Source organism: Papaver somniferum, chromosome 5 (genome assembly GCF_003573695.1).
Source record: "Papaver somniferum cultivar HN1 chromosome 5, ASM357369v1, whole genome shotgun sequence".
Classification (NCBI taxonomy): Eukaryota; Viridiplantae; Streptophyta; class Magnoliopsida; order Ranunculales; family Papaveraceae; genus Papaver; species Papaver somniferum.
The window spans coordinates 183,173,825-183,192,788 of record NC_039362.1 but is presented as its reverse complement, the minus strand read 5'-3'; the positions used below and the strand labels follow the sequence as shown (position 1 = coordinate 183,192,788).

At 41.4% G+C, this 18,964-nt stretch overlaps 1 non-coding gene across 1 annotated transcript; it reads right to left on the bottom strand.

The window, feature by feature from the left end:
• Window positions 1–13,713: 13,713 nt before the first annotated feature.
• Window positions 13,714–13,787, bottom strand: TRNAW-CCA. The gene has a single exon. It is a non-coding gene; the product is annotated as a tRNA-Trp (tRNA).
• Window positions 13,788–18,964: the final 5,177 nt, after the last annotated feature.

Sequence of the window (18,964 nt, the reverse complement as noted above, 5' to 3'; positions counted from 1 at the left end):
GAGCCCACTTCTTCTTTAAGAAAACTTTCTTCTTCAAGCCCATTTCTATCCTTTTTTTGGTCTTCCGCACATCACTCTTCGCGGCTTCCTTGCGTAATTCCTCCTGGCTTTTCACTACTTTTCTGCTCTTTTTGCTCCGCAACTCATCCAATCTTTATTTATTACCTAAAAATGCAAAATTAAGTAAGAAAAATATTTATTCTTGAAAACAATGAAAATACAGAATATGGGATAAAATGTAGAATTAATGCACAAAAGATGAGTTAAATGTCAAGAAAAATATATAGAAATATGCACTTTTTAGCACTCATCAAATACCCCCAAACCTGAATTTTACTTGTCCTCAAGTAAAACAAAACTAAGGAAATCCTAACTATACCACTGTCGCTGGTCTCTCGAATGCATTTAGCGTATGCACTAAGCCTTTTAAACCACTAAGTGTCCCTAGTGGACGAGTGAAGTCTCGTGAAGGTTTTCTTAGAACGTACCTACAAAGTTCTAGGTCAAAATATAAGCTCATATTCCATCAAATGTGACATGTGCAAGTCAGTTTAAGCTCACAGCAAAATGGAGATGTCAATCTAGCTATCAAAGGCACAATCCTAGCACTGATAACAAAAAAAGACATGTGATAAGAGTGTAAAGTGTATCTACACATGTGTAAAGAAATATCTGAAGTTATGACTACTAATCACCAAGAGATAGTTTCTCAGGCTAAGAACCAAGGTCGAAATCTAGCTAGCTGTCCGGACTTTACGAGAATTGTGAATGAGTTGGAGGTATTTCACAATTACTCGCGTTGTACATCAATGGCATACACCCTCCTTGCTTATTACAATGAAACAACAAAATGACTCTTTACATGACTCTTATTTACATTGACTACTCTCTTTTATTTTTGGAACAAGAGAGGATGGAATTGATAAATACTTGATTTTTTTGTATTTTTCTGATTTTTTTTTTTTTCACAAGAACTTGAAATTGATTTTTACATATGGTAGCTCTTTTGATACATAACAAAAAGAAACAAAAAATTACATGACACTTTGCAAGAGGTAGCCCTTTTTGATGCACCCAGTTAAATTCGATGGTTGTCTTTCTTAATGTAACCTCCACCTTCTATCCCAACCAACCAAAGAACAAGCTAGTCAAGTTTCGTTCAGTATTCTAAAGTGATTGGCAATCGTGACTTCCTATCAAACACCTTGAAGATCGAGGCCATACATGTATTGGTAGATCGTGCGCGTGCAAATTTCTTATCACTATGTGAATTGTGCTAGAATCAGGGTGCCTAAATATCTAGACTAAGACTCCTAAAAATTACATATTTGCACAAGAGTCAACATTTCAAGGTAAATGAGCTCCATTTTTATGATTTTTTAATTTTGTAATTTTTTTATTTTGATTTTTCAATTTTTTTTTGGAATTTTTCAATTTTTTCAAAAAAGATGGAGTTTTGTTTTCAATTATGGCATATTATCGTGGTATCTACTTTATACCCCAAACCTAAACTAAATATTGTCCTCAATGTTTCAAAATATGGAAAGAATTATAAAACAATATATGAAGAGGAACATGCTAAGTAGAGAAAAAGGAAAGAGAATACCCGATTTCGGCGAAAGCAGAATTAAAACTCCGTTATCCAAGGCAAAACTCCAACATATTCGGAATCACAATGGATGAGCACAAAATATATACAAAAGGAAATTTAACTAACACATTAAAATTTGGTTTTTTTTGTATATATTTTGTAGGAAATTTTCTCTACAAGAAAATTTGGTTTCTAATGGGATTGGACTTTTCGGGAAAAATTTGGTTTTGATGGGAAAAAAGAAAAATTTTGGTTTTTAGGGAAACATTTGGAAAACTTTGGTTTTTATGGGAGAAAAACATTTGGTTTTGATGGGAAAAAGAAAAATTTTGGTTTTTAAGGAAACATTTGGAAAACTTTTTGGTTATTTAGGGAAAGAGTGGACCAGTTTAGTCCACATAGACCGAGTTCTCCAGGTTGGTTGTTTCAATGTCGGGTGGGAATGGTTCAAGGAATGGCTTCAATCTCTGCCCATTGACTTTGAAAATGTTCTTGTTGGAAACATCTTCTAGCTCCACAGCTCCATGAGGGTAAACTGTGCGTACTAGGAACGGACCCTTCCATCTGGAACGCAGTTTTCCCGGAAAAAGATGTAACCGGGAGTCATACAGCAAAACTTTCTGACCAGGAGTGAAGGATTTGCGCAGAATACGCTTATCATGAAACATCTTCATCTTCTGCTTATATAACTTGGCACTATCATAAGCCTCATTTCTCAATTCTTCCAACTCGTTGAGTTGAAGTTTCCTTTGAATTCCAGCTTCGTCCAGAGAGAAGTTCAGCTCTTTGATTGCCCAGTAGGCACGATGTTCTAATTCAACAGGTAGATGGCACGGCTTTCCATACACTAGACGATAGGGGGACATGCCAATTGGTGTCTTATAAGCTGTTCTATAGGCCCACAAAGCATCATTCAATCTTAATGACCAATCTTTCCTATAGACGGGTTAACTGTCTTCTCGAGAATGTGCTTAATTTCCCTATTAGAAACTTCTACTTGTCCACTCGTCTGAGGGTGGTACGGAGTAGCAACCTTGTGAGTTATGCCATACTTGCGTACTAAAGACTCAAAGTACTTGTTACGAAAATGTGAACCGCCGTCACTGATGATAGCTCTAGGGGTACCAAAACGTGAAAATATGTTTTCCTTTAGAAATGAAAGTACCACCTTGTGGTCATTTGTTCTGGTTGCTATGGCTTCTACCCACTTAGAAACGTAATCAACTGCGACTAGGATGTACAATCTACCGTCAGAAATAGGGAATGGACCCATGAGGTCGATCCCCCAAACATCAAAAATCTCCACAATCAAAATGGGGTTCAATGGCATCATGTTTCTCCTCGAAATGCTTCCTAGCTTTTGACAGCGTTCACAAGCAACACAATAATCATGGCAATCCTTGAACAATGATGGCCAATAGAATCCACACTGCAAGATCTTTGCAGCGGTTTTCTTGGCACTGAAATGGCCTCCACATGCTTGGTCATGACAGAAAGATATCACATCTTTCTGTTCGGTGTTGGGGACACATCTCCTAATGATTTGGTCCGGGCAGTACTTAAACAAATATGGGTCATCCCAAAGGAAATGTTTAACTTCAGCCAAAAACTTATAGCGGTCTTGTCTCGACCAACGTGAGGGCATTCTACCTGTAGCGAGGTAGTTAACAATGTCGGCAAACCAAGGGAGGTCTGATACAGACATCAATTTCTCATCAGGAAATGATTCTCTGATTAGCATGGACTCATCAATAGACTCAATGGTTAATCTAGAAAAATGATCAGCAACCACATTCTCACAACCTTTCTTATCACGGATTTCGAGATCGAATTCCTGTAATAAGAGTATCCATCGAATAAGGCGAGCTTTAGCATCCTTCTTGGAAAGAAGATACTTCAAAGCCGCATGGTCAGTGTATATGATGATCTTAGATCCTATGAGATAAGATCTAAACTTGTCTAATGCGAAAACGACAGCAAGCAATTCCTTCTCGGTAGTTGTGTAATTGAGTTGAGTATCATTAAGGGTTTTGCTAGCGTAGTATATCACGTATGGTAGTCTATCAACACGCTGTCCTAAAACAGCACCAACAGCATAATCAGAGGCATCACACATGAGTTCAAACGGTAGTTCCCAGTTGGGTGGTCGGACTATAGGAGCGGCGGTGAGAAGAGTTTTTAATTCCTCCCAAGCTTTCACACAAGCATCATCGAAATTGAAGGTAACATCTTTGGCGAGTAGACTACACAGAGGTCTTGAGATTTTGCTAAAGTCTTTGATGAATCGCCGGTAAAAACCAGCATGACCTAAAAATGATCTAATTTCCCTCACAGAGTGGGGTTTTGGTAAATGTCGGATGAGGTCTACTTTAGCTTTATCTACTTCAATGCCTTTTTCCGAGATGATGTGTCCTAGAACTATTCCTGAATTCACCATAAAATGGCACTTTTCCCAATTTAGAACAAGGTTCCTTTTCTTACATCTGGACAGCACAAGGGTAAGGTGTCTTAAACATTTATCAAAAGAAGAACCGAACACGGAGAAATCATCCATGAAGATCTCGAGAAAACTATCTATCATGTCAGAAAAAATGCTCATCATGCATCGCTGAAAAGTGGCAGGTGCATTACACAACCCAAAGGGCATGCGTCTATAAGCAAATGTCCCAAAGGGACACGTGAACGTAGTTTTTTCCTGATCTTCTGGTGCAATGTGAATTTGGTTATAACCGGAAAAGCCATCTAGAAAACAGTAGTGACTGTGTCCAGACACACGTTCTAGCATTTGGTCTATGAAAGGGAGCGGGAAGTGATCCTTCCTAGTTACTGTGTTCAACTTTCTGTAGTCGATACATACTCGCCATCCTGTGGTTGTACGTGAAGGGACTAACTCATTATTGTCGTTCTGAACTACAGTAATGCCTGACTTCTTAGGCACAACTTGAATGGGACTAACCCATTTACTATCTGGTATTGGGTATATGATACCCGCATCAAGTAGTTTCAGGATTTCTCCTTTGACTACATCTCTCATGTTAGGATTAAGTCTCCTTTGCATTTCCCTAGATGGTTTGGCATTCTCTTCGAGATTAATATGGTGCATGCAAATGGTGGGGCTTATTCCTTTGAGGTCTGAGATGGTCCATCCTAAGGCCTCTTTGTGTTCCTTAAGTACTTCTAAGAGCTTACTTTCCTGTTCCGTGTCTAAACATGATGAAATAATGACAGGTAGAGTATCAGAAGAACCTAGGAATGCGTACTTCAAAGTGCTAGGCAATGTTTTCAATTCAAGCTTGGGTGGCTCAACAATGGATGGAATAAGCTTGGAATCAGAGAGTAAGGGTGGTTCCACTTCATATCTTCTTTCAGTGACGTCCATTTGAGGTACAGATTCGAGCAGAGATAGGACGTCACTACAGTATGCATCATCATAGGAATCTGAGTTAAAGTTCTCCATACATGCTTGAAAGGGGTCGACGGATAGAATGTTAGTCAACTAATCTTGTATTAATCCTTCAATCATATTAACTTCATGCACATCATCATCATCAAGATTCACAGGTTGTTGACTAATATCGAACACATTCAATTCTACCGTCATGTTGCCAAAAGACAGTTTCAACACTCCATTACGACAATTAATGATTACGTTGGACGTAGCCAAGAAAGGACGTCCTAAGATGACAGGAATGTGACAGTCCGGGTTTTGTACAGGTTGAGTGTCTAAGACAATGAAGTCTACGGGAAAATAGAATTTGTCAACCTTGATCAAAACGTCTTCGACCACTCCACGAGGAATCTTGACAGATCGTCTGCCAGTTGTAGAGTGATAGATGTTGGCTTCAACTCCCCAAGACCTAACTGCTCATAAACAGAATATGGCAGAAGGTTAACACTTGCACCCAGGTCTAATAACGCTTTATTGACCGTGTGTTCTCCTATAGTGCAAGAAATTGTTGGACATCCTGGATCCCTAAACTTGGGTGGAGTTTTGTTCAGAATGATGGAACTCACCTGTTCAGCTAAGAAAGCACGTTTGTGCACATTAAGTTTGCGCTTTTGAGTACACAAGTCTTTGAGGAATTTAGCATATGCCGGGATTTGCCTAATTGCTTCAAGAAAAGGAATGTTGATGTTGACTCTCTTGAACAGATCTAACATCTCATTATAATGGGTACTTTTCTGTTGATAGATCAATCTTTGAGGAAATGGGGCAACAGGAGAATGAGTTGGCAAAGGGACATTCACAGCAGTAGAATTGTCAGGCTTTCCAACTTGCTCAGATTCTTTGGTTTTCTGGGGTTGTGGAGACAGCGTGGAATTTGTATCAGATTCATTAGGTTCGCCCACGTTGTTCTCGATGACTTTACCACTTCGGAGGGTGGTAATGGCATGGACTTGATCGGGTGAGGTTTCAGTGCAGGATGTTGTGCCTGTTTGAAATATCCTCTTTGGATTTTGTTGGGGTTGGCTAGGAAGTTTACCCTTTTCTCTCTCACTTATGGAATCACAGATTTGACCCATCTTTTGATCAAGACTTTTCTGACTTTGCACTAGACTCTGGAACATCTCCTCTAGGGCGGATAATCTCTTGTCGGTATTGTGTTGAGGATATGATTGTTGAGAGTTCGATTGTTGTTGAGGGTTCTTAGGATATTGATAACCTTGATTGTTCTAAGATCCCTGATTGTTTTGATAGCTCTGATTGGGTTGAGATGGTCCTCCCTGAGTGGGTCCTTTGGACCATGAAAAGTTAGGGTGGTTTCTCCATCCTGGATTGTAGGTATGTGAATAGGGGTTATGCTCTTGTTTTTGAAACATGGCATGTGCCTGTTCAAGTCTAGATTCCTGGACTGCAAGCAAATCGGGGAAATTTTGGAATTGATGGTTGGGATCGTTACAAGCGGCACATACAGACGAAGCGACATGTTCTCGGAGAGTAGTGGTGGAAGGTTTTGAATTTTTATGTAGTTTTAACTCTTCTAATCTCCTAACTATTGATGCCATTTATGCAAAAAGTTTTTCCCGAATCACAAGACTGCGACAATTCGTCAAAGTCTGAATAGCTTTGTGCAATTAGAGGGTGAGACCTTAGCTAAATACCTGGAGAGATTCAATGAATTATTGCTCCAATGTCCCCATCATGGTTTTGAAAAATGGAGACTTGTGCAAATTTTGTATAAAGGTCTAGATGTGTCCACCCGAACAACGGTTGAGTCGATGTGTAATGGTCTATTCGTAGACAAAACTGCTGATGCGTCTTGGGACTTCTTGATTGAAGTAGCTGAAAAGACACAACAGTGGGAATCCATCCGTGAACCCAGAAAGACTACATCCGAAGCGAAGGCTTTTAGGATTGAAGCAGATTTCGAGGGAAAAACAAACATAGCTAAGGTTTCACAGTGGAGAGAAGAAGGAAATTGGAGCAGCGTTCGAGTAGAGGATTAGCAGAGGAGGAGAAGTACAAGCATGGGTCGAGTCTATTTGCATCAGAGGGTGAGTTAATTTTATCGAAACCCTAATCCTGCTGATTTGGGGATTTTCAATTCAGGGTTTGTAGAAATTTAGGGTTCTGTAAACTATAAATTGATGTTATGGGTGTTGTAGAAATCATCTCTGGGCTAGCCAGTGAACAATATTTGCAATCAATTTTCATTGTCCAAATTCCATTTTAGCTACAGTTGATTGTGTGCAATCTGTGTGTATGTTGTATCTTAATTTAGCTTATTTGATGAAAGCTGTTGTTATACTCATGTCTAGCATGAGCTAATTCACTGCAACTAAGGCTCTGATGAAGCCTAGTGCACTGTTAGATGATGCATTGCTAGGTTAGAGCCTTAGTGTCTGTGTTGATTGAGCAATGGGAAGAGATTGATGCTCATAGTGCCTGTGATTGATTGTTCTGTCAAAAGACAGTCAATGCTAGGGGCAAACTAGTGAGCAAATTAGTTTTCCTCCCATTCTAGATGTATGCATAGGATTTTCAACTCAACCTAGGATCACATTGTTTGGCTAGGGAACAAGGTGGATTCAATTGCCTTAGTAACTTCACACAGTTCTGCATCTTTTTCCTTTTCTGTCACTGTTGCTCAATACCTTTGCCTTAGGCTGCTGCCTTTGTTTCATTACCACTCTAGATCATTGTCACTGTCACCATAGTTACTGCGCTTGCTCACTGTAAACTTTAGCTAGGAAGACTTCATCACACTCACAAGTCCCTGTGGACAAACCCCTACTCATCCCTATACTATAAAACTTGGCCTTGTATACTTGCAAGTTTTGTGTGCAACCCCATTTTCACACCAAGTTTTTGGCGCCGCTGCCGGGGAGATCCGTCGGATGTGAAGATGGTAGGTGGATCCAACGGCGATACGGAGGTAAGCGTGGAGCGACCGTCGGATGAAGGGATGTAGCAAAACGGGCGACCCAAGATGGAGATGGGCGTTGCGATGTAAAGCGGGGGCTTCAGAGTTTGATGTGTGATGATGGAGCGACCGTAGGATGCTGAGATGCTTCGATATGACGGCTGAAATCCGAGACGGGCTTGGATAGTGGAGATGTGTTTGAGTAAGGGTTTTGGGCCTTGGGTATGCCAATCCCATATCTTCTTTAAGGACAATTCTTCTTCTTCAAGACCATTCCTAGCCTCTTGGTTTTGTGCACAACGTTCTTCGCGGTTTCCTTGCGTAATTTCTTCCGGCTTTTCACCACTCTTCAGCTCTTTTCCGCTCCGCAAGTCATCCAGACTTTATTTATTTCCTAAAAATGCAAAATTAAGTAAGAAAAATATTTATTCTTGAAAACAATGAAAATACAGAATATGAGATAAAATGTAGAATTAATGCACAAAAGATGAGTTAAATGCCAAGAAAAATATATAGAAATATGCACTTTTTAGCACTCATCATCTATTTAACAGTTCGTTCAGCGCCTTCGAATCAATTCGCGGCCCCAACACTCCAGTCATTGCCTCTGATTCCGAGTGGATCACCAAGGATCATAAGCGCGCGATTTTTCCTTTATGGCTTCGATTCTGGGCCCCCCGGCTCGTGGATAGAAAGGTATTTCCCTTAGAGCGTAAATAATCCAATCCTCGAGCAGAACTGGCCGCCTTCATTCTCCTTTGGCTTTTCCGGGATGTGTTCGAATATAGCCCTCAGGACACCATAAATAATGAATTGGTTCTGATGGCAGTGTTATTGTCCAGCAGGGTCTCTTTCCCTCTCGCTCCCATGTTCTTGGGTGGTTTGTACCGACACTTAGACTTGTTTTGTCAGGATCTACAAATGGTTGGCTCGGCGTATAAGATCGAGACTTTCATCCCCGCAAGCTTCATGCTTACATGGTCTTGGGAACACATTCCTCCATATGCTCCCGATCCCCACGAGTTAGAGGTCCATCGTGAAGAAGATGTCAGGAAGGATGATGGTTCGATGGAAAGGGTTCCGATCGTGTATAGCTATCCTCATATGGCTCTTCGGCGCAAAAAGGGGAAAGTACCTAAGGGTGACATAGCGCAGTTCTTGGATGTGGCCAAGGATTTTAGACCGCTCCCTTACCATGACGGCCGATCTGGTCCAGCCCACTAGGATTTTACTTCACCTTTTGACGCAGACTTATATTCAACCCAGTTTCTGTCTGAATCAGAATTTTGATTCGGTAATGGCGGTGTTGCCTGGATATCTTCCTGGCTTCCATGCTGGTAAATTCATAGCCATATCTTACAATCCCGACCGTACGGCTCGTCAAGTTGGTTTCGATCAGGGAGTCCCTCAAAGGTTTCCTCCTCCGTAAAGTACTGATGCCTCAGATATCGTAGCTAGTTTCAACTGCTATGTCTTCAAAGGACCAGTGCGCCTAGCTGATAGAGGAATCAACTTCTCATTCAAACATCCCCTTCAAGACCGATCCTATGGAGTTACTGAGGGTGCTCATAATTGTCAGCTTTCGATGCGGTGCCGGGATTTGAACTTTCCGCTGCGGGAACCAGTTCCCCCTAAGGAGTTGTCTTACAAGGATATTAAAGCATTGCATGCGTCAGGTAGGATTAAGCTTGATGATGTTGTAGCGATGGCGCATCGTCTCCCTTCAGGTACCAAAGGCCGCTCCTTGGAACCTGTCTTGACTTCTTGGGATCCTCCAGAGGGTTTTGATCCTATTCGGCCAAAGAAAGAGACGAAATTTTCAAGTCGAAAGCCTCCCCGCCTGAATGTATCCAAACCCTTTTCGAGTCCTATGGCGACTCAGGTATGGCCGAATCATTCCTTTCTTCCCCACTTTTTTTTGACCCGACCCATGCGATGATGGGAGAACGGTTCGACCATGTTCCCAGGGTGCTCCACTTTCTACTCGCGTGGGGTGGAAGGCCCGTATACGATGAAAGAGTATTTGAACATGCCTTAGCATGAATGGACCGAGAAGAGTCTTGCTAACAAGGAAAAGCGTGAGGCGGCCAAATTTTTATATCCCCCTCTGCGCCCTAGTTCCTCTGCTAACGTTTCTCCTTTATAATATGAGCAGCCTCGCCATAGGAGCGCATCACAGCCTCCTCAGAACATCGTTAGTAGTCCCGCTCCTTCTTTTGCTGATTATTTGCATAATCTGGGGATCAAATTGTCCAAGGGTGGTGGATGGGTTTCGCCACGTCTTAAAGTGATATATGTCTGCCCTCTTCGGGCGCAGACCGTTCGTGCTCGAGGTGAAATTCCTGTGTCTTTGTTGGAGTCAATGAGTCCATCTGGATCTGGCCGGTCGGTGTTTGGTTGGTCCTCATCCCACGTGGCGTTTGATACTGGTGGTTTCCAAGGTAGCTAGGTTACTCTTGTCTTGCGTTTGTGAATATTTATCCCTCTCTCCTCCTTATCTTGTTATAAATCATCCGATTTTGTTCATCATTTTCTCAGTTTCGTATTTTCAGGCACGCCTAGCGGTCCAAGCTCGTCATCTGGTTCTTCGGTGTCCCGCGATGAAGATATCAATACCTCTCAGTGCCAAGTCGCGTCTAAGGTTTTTTTTTTTTTTTTTTTCTTTCGCGTTTTTGTTATCAACTGGCTTTATTGCCAGGCTATGGGTAGTAACTACAAGGGAGGGAGCAAACCTGAAACCCCCGGAACTGATGCCGGTCGTCGCATAACTGCCAGTAGTGATATCGGCTCCAAACTCCCACGTAAAGATGGCGACGGATCTCAAGCGAACCTGGAGATACTCGATACCCAAGCATAAGTCTCCTACACTGATACAGGCGCGGGGCTCCAATTCTCCTTAGTGGTGGAGGATGTTGTAGATGGGGTCGACCCTTCCACTCATACTCTGGTTTATGGGTTTTGGGTTCCGTTCCCTTTCGCTGCTGCGTACAAGGATATTATCGAGCGTACTAGTGGCCATATGGTCAGCGTCGTACTGTTAGATATGAGGACGCTGTGCTAAGGCGGGGGATGGTCCTATTCCTTCAGCTAAGATTAGCAGCTGGGAAGCGTCTGTGCGGACAGCCACCAACTTGAAGTTTCTGATAGGTTGGTTAGAGGCGTTGTTAGTGCAGGTGAAGAATCGTAAAGACCCTCATGTTCAACTTACCACTCGGGTAACCAAAGTCGAGGAATAATTGAAGAAGTGCTCTAGGGTGACCAAGCAGATGAGAGAGGTTCTGGACCAGCTTCTTACTCAGGTGGGGGCGGCGAGCGATGAGGTGCTTCGTGCAGAAGCTGCAGAGAAGGGTGCCCGAGATGCTCTTGAGCAGGCACAACAAGAACTTTCTTCCCTTCAATCAATCTGATGCACTCTTTTCTTTTTATCTTATGAACAATTTTATCTTTTCCGTCCAATCTATTTTTAAGTCGGGTTGTTGTATTGTTTCTCTTTTGTTTTAGACTCTTTAACGGTTGTTTGAGTTGATGGTAGTTTAATCTTTTTATTATGCATGTTTCTTACTCTGCTTTGTTATTTTTTGTTTTGTAAACCTCGAGCCATAGCTGGTTGTCGTATATCTATTTCTGAGAGGTTTTTTCCTCTTTATCGCGATTTCCGCGCTTGTTCGCTCTTTTGATATTCCTGGAGAATTGAAGCGCTTGCTCCTTCTGAGGGAGTTGGCTTCTCAAGCAGCACACGTGGACAAGATGCACATGATTTATCATGGTCGAGAGGATACGCTAGCTGCTACTCGCAAATCAAAGGTTCCCAGCAAAATGAAGGGGCTCGCTGGATTGACTAATGAGGCCGATTATATATTGGCTACTGCTGTTGATTAGCGTGAGAAAACGCTTTTTATGGTGCAGTCCGTAGGTGCAAGCGTTGACCATTGTCGTGTGTTACTATAAAATGATGAATGACGGACGACGCGCCTATCCCCACCCCCCACCCCTCTTATTATTATTATTATGAAAAGGGGCCACGAAGGCTTTTATTAAAAAAAAAACGAGAATATTTACAAATTTACAAGTATTTGGTTGGGAGACGCGCAACAAGTTGCGCCCCAATGTCTTTTTGAATAATGATACCTAACCTGTGAAAAAGAAAACTGCCCAAATTATTATTGACATCATGACTTGTCATGCAGTTCTTTAATCTTTTCAAGAGAGCTGTAATGTCATCACTCAACTCCCCCAATGTCGTGAATGCTAGAACGCCGAAACCGTATCCAAGAGACGAACATAGGTCAACATATTTGTTGCGCTTGCGGGTAATCGCGGCCGAGATGGCAGGACCCGGCGTAAAGGCACGGTTTCCACCCTTGGAAAATGGTGAAACCCCGGTGACGTTAAAAAAAATGTCACGTCCATTCTCCCAGTTATATATCATGAGGTCTGCTGGTTTGAGAGGGTACTCCTATCCGATGTAAGACTCATTGAAGCCTCCTTTCTTGCAGCTACTCCGGCTTTATAACACAGCTCAACAAAGAGATCTCGTACTAAGTCATGGCGGTACTTTAACCCCACTTCACTCGCATAATGAATAGCATGGTCACCGAACCGGTCCATGAGACGTTTAAAACATGAGCAAGTGCTATCTTCGGAAAATAAAGGTATTCCCAAGCGATATTGCAGCACTGACCTGAATTGTCGCGACCCTAAGGACTGATTAAGTCCTTGGATTGGAATTGCCTTTAGATAATTTTGGGCATGGGGTTTCTTATTACATTTCCACAAGATGGTGTCACGCTCAGACATTACAAAAGTAGATGGTATGGCCTTCATGATAGCATCATATTAACTAGTTGCCAATAAATGCATAGGTTGTGGGGCACCGTCGTTAATGTTGAAAGATGAAGGGGATAAACCACATATACTAATGTATTGATCAGCGCAGTTTGGAAGTGGGGTCTAAGACCAGGTGTACCTTGAAGAATACACGACTGTCCATATAATTCTTCAATGGTTTCAACAAGACAACAAAATCATCACCTAATTCACCCAAAGTTGTGAAAGCTAAAACACTAAAGCCGTATCCATGAGACGAGCATTTGTCCGCATATTTGTGATGTTAACAACAAAAAAAGGTTTTTTATTATTATGGTAGTTATTCCAATTATTATCACAAAGGAATTTACACTAAGTTGTTAGAAAGGGTAGGGAGCCTAGCAACAATCTGCGCTCCAACACCTTTCTGAATAGCTAAACCTATCCTATGAAAGAGAGAATTCCCCACCTTATAATTTGCATCATAGTTGTCCAAGAAATTCCTCAATATGTTTAACAATACTATAAAATCATCTCCAAACTCTCATAATGTCGAGAAGGCAAGAACTGTAAAATTATTCCCATGAGATAAGCATTTATCAAGATACTTGGTATTCTTACGCCGAGTAGCAGCAGCAATAGCGCGTCCCGGAAAAAAACCTCGAAGCCCATCACCTGTAAAAGGGGAGATCCCGGTAACATCGAAGAAAGTGTCACGTCCATTTTCCCAATTATACACTAGTATATCAGCCGGTCGAATGTTATTGCCATCGGACAGGAAATTCAAGTCCACTTCTTTCCTTGCATCCACTCCAAATTTATAACAAACGTCCATAACTACATCTCGCACTATGTTATGTCGAAATTTCCCTCCTATAACATTAGAACAACGAATGACATGGTTTCTGTTTAAGTTGGTGAAGTTATTTCATTGTAATTCGAGAACAGAATCACGCTCTGTAGGATTTGAACCTACGACATCGGGTTTTGGAGACCTACGTTCTACCGAACTGAACTAAGAGCGCCTTCTTATCGCAATAGATAAGACCATTAAAAAGTATTATTTTTGTAGGCCCAATAAACTTTGCATGTCTATAGTATCATAATGTATGTAAAATTATGATCGATCTCAATTACTGTCCGTGGGAAAAGTAATAGGTAGGGATGACAGGATTTGAACCCGTGACATTTTAAACCCAAAACAAACGCGCTACCAAGCTGCGCTACATCCCTTTCAATTGGTATACAATGTCATTGTAGAGAATCCCTGTCTTGTTTTCCACATTATTATTATTATTATTATTTTATTTTATTTTTTTGTTAGGAGGGCGGGATATATGTTAGACACACCTACTCCCCTTTTTTTTAATTTCAATAGGGGACTGGAAGGGGGCGAGGTGTATGTGCAACGCGCCTACTCCCCCCTCTGTTTATTCTCAACAGGGAACTGAGAGGGCGGGGTGTGTGTAGAACGCGCCTGCTCCCCCCTTTGTTTTTTCTCGACAGAAAATTGGGGGGTGGGAAGGGTGTATGTGAAACGCTCCTACTCCCCCTTTTTTTTAACTAGGGGAGGGGGCGGGGTGTATGTGGAACGCTCCTACTCCCCCCTCTGTTTTTTCTCGACAGGGAATTGGGGGATGGGCATCGTGTATGTGGAACGCGCCTACTCCCCCCCTTCTTTTTAACTAGGGGAAGGGGCGGGGTGTATGTGGAACGCGCCTATTCCCTCCTATGTTTATTCTCAACAGGGAACTGGGAGAGCGGGGCATAATATGAATGCGCCTATGCCTTTTGCTCTCCTTTTGTCTGCTGGTCGAATCGTTATTTTTCAGTTGAGCGGGTGCCATTGGCGTTCCCGATACTTTTAGTGAATCGGTCGAATCGTCATTGACATTCTGTAATCTTTTGTCGGTCGATCTGGTGCCCTTGGCATTCATGCAACCTTTTTTCAGTCGATCGGACGTTAATAACGTTCAGAGACCTTTTGCTAGTAGCGCCATTAGCTTTCCCGCAACCTTTTGTCGGTCGATCGGACGTCATTAACGTTCCGCAACCTTTTGTCAATCGATCGGGCGCCATTGGATTTCCCGCAACCTTTTGTCAGTCGATCGGACGTCATTAACGTTCCGCAACTTTTTATCAGCCGATCGTACGTCATTAACGTTCCGCAGCCTTTTGTCAGTCGATCGGGCGCCATTAGATTTTCCACAACCTTTTTTCAGTCGATCGGGCGTGATTAACGTTCCGCAACCTTTTATCAGTCTATCGGACGTCATTAACGTTCCGCAACCTCTTTTTGTTTTGAGAAAGATATCACAAATTATATATATATATATATATATTTATTTATTATTGTATAAATAATATATATATATATATATATATATATATATATATATATATATATTTATATATATATATATTTTTAACCGTTGTTTGCTATCGCGTTCTTACATTCAGCTCATCGGCTTCCTTCATTCTTAATGACGCGGGAAAAGGTCTCGCTCGATGATTTGTCTTGTTGCCTCCAGCCTTCCAGACTCGCGTTTCCTTTCGAATATGCTTCTTATCGCGAGACACTCCACTGTCGAATGTCCCATTCTCCTATGATAATGACAATACCTTGCAGCGTTTTTATTCATTTTATTGACATCCACCACCGTCGGTGGAAATTTAACCTCACCCTCGGCTACCCATTGATTGAGGAGCCGAACAGTCTGTTCTCTTCCATATGGTAGTAGAGGAGGAGACGATCTCGAATCCCTTCTGATCCATCTGTTTTTCCTTTGGGGGAGGTCTCCTCCTTGTTGTCGGCTTCCGCTTCCCTCTTTGTTGTTAGGCTTGTAGGGGATTACGGATGTGCTACCTACAGTATGGCGCCAGTTAACTTCAGCGGGTAACTCTTCCATGAAGTCGGCGATTCTTTCAGCAGCTTCCTCTAGTTCGACGAAGGTTTGAAATCTGAAGTTGATCAAACTCCCTTTGAAGGACTGAATCATTCCTCGTACACATATTTCCACGAGTGCTTCTTCACTAGTGTCTTCATGACAATCTAGTGTCGTTCGTCGGAACCTTGCTATATATGTCCCTATTTCTTCACCTGTTCTCTGTCCGCTTCTGCTCAGGTCTATAGACTTAACTTTCCGCTTGGCTAAATAGAATTTTCCCATAAACATCGAGTACATAATGAGCCAAGAATCTATGCTTTCTTATTTTAAGTTATCGTACCAAGTAAAGGCTGTTCCTGCCATTGATTTGGGGAATTCCCTCAAACACAGTTTCTCTTCGAAAATTCTATCATTCATGGCTGAGAGAAAACGGCTGACATATCCACGCGCGTTTCCGTGTCCATCGTAAGTTTTAAACTTGGGAGAAATATAGCCCTCGGGGTACTGATATTCCCGAATACTCAAGGGACATGGGTTGTTTGTTTGCGGGTGGTTATCTTGCTTCGTGATATTATACCTATGCTCCAGGTACTCCGCCATTTCCTCTTGTGTGATTACTGCAGCCTCGGTATTCTGGTGTTTTTCCGCTTCGGTTGCTTTCCTAGGGGCACTTTGGCCTATAATCACGGATTGGGCTATCCCTTCTTCCGATGCTTGCCTCTTTTGTAATCACTCTTCTAATTCTTTCTGAATACTATGCGTGCCATGGATTACCGGTCTTGATTGTCGAACCATTTGTGCATCTTCTTTGCGCGTGGTATTTTGGTGGGCATCTTCAGATCGTTGGTTTGCGTTTTGATGTGGTGTTTCTTCCTCGCTATCCCCTTCTTCTATGATGACCTCGTCGAGGTCAACATGGTGGTTAGTTGATTGATTTCCTACCGCGCCGAGGTTACTGTTATTTGGCTGCATCATGATAGACTAGACACGAGCCTCCGAGTGTGGTCGCCAAATGTTAATACCGGAATTCTTGTTAGGTTCTACCCGCCCTAGTCTACCAAGATGACCTCACTTTTCTTAGAATAGTATGAGAGAGAGTTGTATTTCCATTGTACCTTGTCCTTTCTTATATAGACTTTCGAAAAGCCCCTTCTTTTATGACATCTTGACATGTGTCCTAAACCTCCTTAATTATTACTAATGCCATCCCTTTTCTAATATAACCTCCTTCTTCCTTGTTAATTCCTTCATTGTTCCTTCCAACTCCGGGATACTTCTTTGGTGGACTTGGGCCTTAGTCTCCAACTCCCCATGTTCCATGTGTGTCCTTTCTCCTCTTTGGAGCACCCTAGCCTGGTTAAGGGGAATCATTTTTCGTGTATCAACAATTAGAAAAACTGAATTCCCGAGTCGACATAACGTTTTTAGTTCACGTACCGGTTTGCAAACTTTGGTGCAAAACTGAGTTCCGTAGTTGACAGAGATTTTTTAGTTTGTGAACCGGTTTGGAAACCTTAAGACTTTACCGGTTCCGGAGTTCACAGAACCTTTTTAGTTTGCATACCGATTTGGGTACTAAACTAGTTCTAGAACATAGAACTGTATTGGCAGATACCGGTTTGAATACTTTAACCCGGTTCCCTTACCACAGTTACAAAATGATTTGTTTTGGAATATGCATACCTATCCGGATCACGAAACATACCGATTTTCCCATGATGTGCATACGAGTATGCGTATGACATAAATCTGAAAGTCGATATGTAGCTACTCCACTACGTGTACGAGTACATGTAATACGGCTTCAGACATATAATAGTTTTCTCAGTTTGTAAGACTGATAACACTGTCTTTTATTCCGAATATAGTAGTTCTATATTTCTCTAAATTAATTCGAAACATTCCTGAATAACATCAATGACACATATCACTGTTCCAGGCTATTTTTGAATGATAAACTTGAATCATGATTTGGTTCTGAACAATAAATGTTCTCTACCGAAATTGATCAAGTATGAAAAAGTGTTCATTAAGCTTACTCATTATATTTCGAGAAAATCGTTAACTAAATAAATAGTTCTCGACTCGAAATTTTTGTCTATGCAAGCTAGTCTAAACAGTTATACGACAAACGTCTCAAGAATAGAAAAGTGAATATAACTTGAGAAATATGTGGTTCAGTCTTCACTTAACTTTTGTTGATGAAGTTCTCCAAAAGCTTCGGTTAATTTTCGCCTTCAAACGGTAAAATGCAAATGATGACTGGTACGTTTGTCAACTACACTATCCTAAACCGAGACTTAACTAATTGCAAACTATAAATCAAGATATAGTTTTGGCAACTAAATTTGATAACAAGCTTGATATAGTAACACTTGTGAGTTCGACCGAGCAATGATCTAAACCTCATAATTCATCAAGAAAAGAGAGGTAGATAAAATCAAGACAATGCCAGCAAGAGCAGATCTTCAGAAACTTGGGGAACCTGGGATACAATTTCACCGGGACAAACAAAAGGAAGGATAGTAAGTTAACCGAAGATAGGGTCGACAGAGGTTTAAAAAACACAAGATGGTTCAAAGAAAACCCAAAAGCTACTATATATCACACACCTCTTAGTGATAGGCTCTGATCATTACCTAATTCTCCTAAACACCTATCCATAAACCAAACCAAAGCAATACAAATGAATATCGAGGAAGAGGATCAGATTATATGGAAGCTAGAACAAAAAGGGAAGTTTAAATCTCTATACAAAAAGAACAAAATGTGGAAGGTAAATTACCAAGCAGAAAAAATATGGAAAAACATTCAGAGCATAAATGTAGCGCCAAGGATTAAAAAATTTATCTGGAAATGTGCACACTCAATTCTCACACTGAATGAAATTAAGGATCGTACATATAATTCAATCCATCAAAAAGAATTTCCCTAACTTTGGGAAGCAGGAAGAAACTCTAACTCATCTCTTCATGAAATGTGATTTTGTTATTTTTGCTTACAATTGCCTGAATATTAATATAATTCACATGCTCTCCGATAATTTAGGCTTCCACATATGGTTCTCAACCTGGTATAATATCTCCATTAATGTTTATGCAAATGTTAATCATTGGCCAGAAATTCTAGCTATTGTTATGTGGGGACTTCGGAAATCCAGATGGGACTGGGTGTTCAAAAATTCCCGAATATCTTCTCAACCAGAAATGTTCACAACTAGAATGAATACTGCTTTGTTTCATCCTGCTTATTCGAGTAATACTGTTTTGGCTTTAATCAACTCTAATAATACATGAGCCTTCATTAGAGGGAGG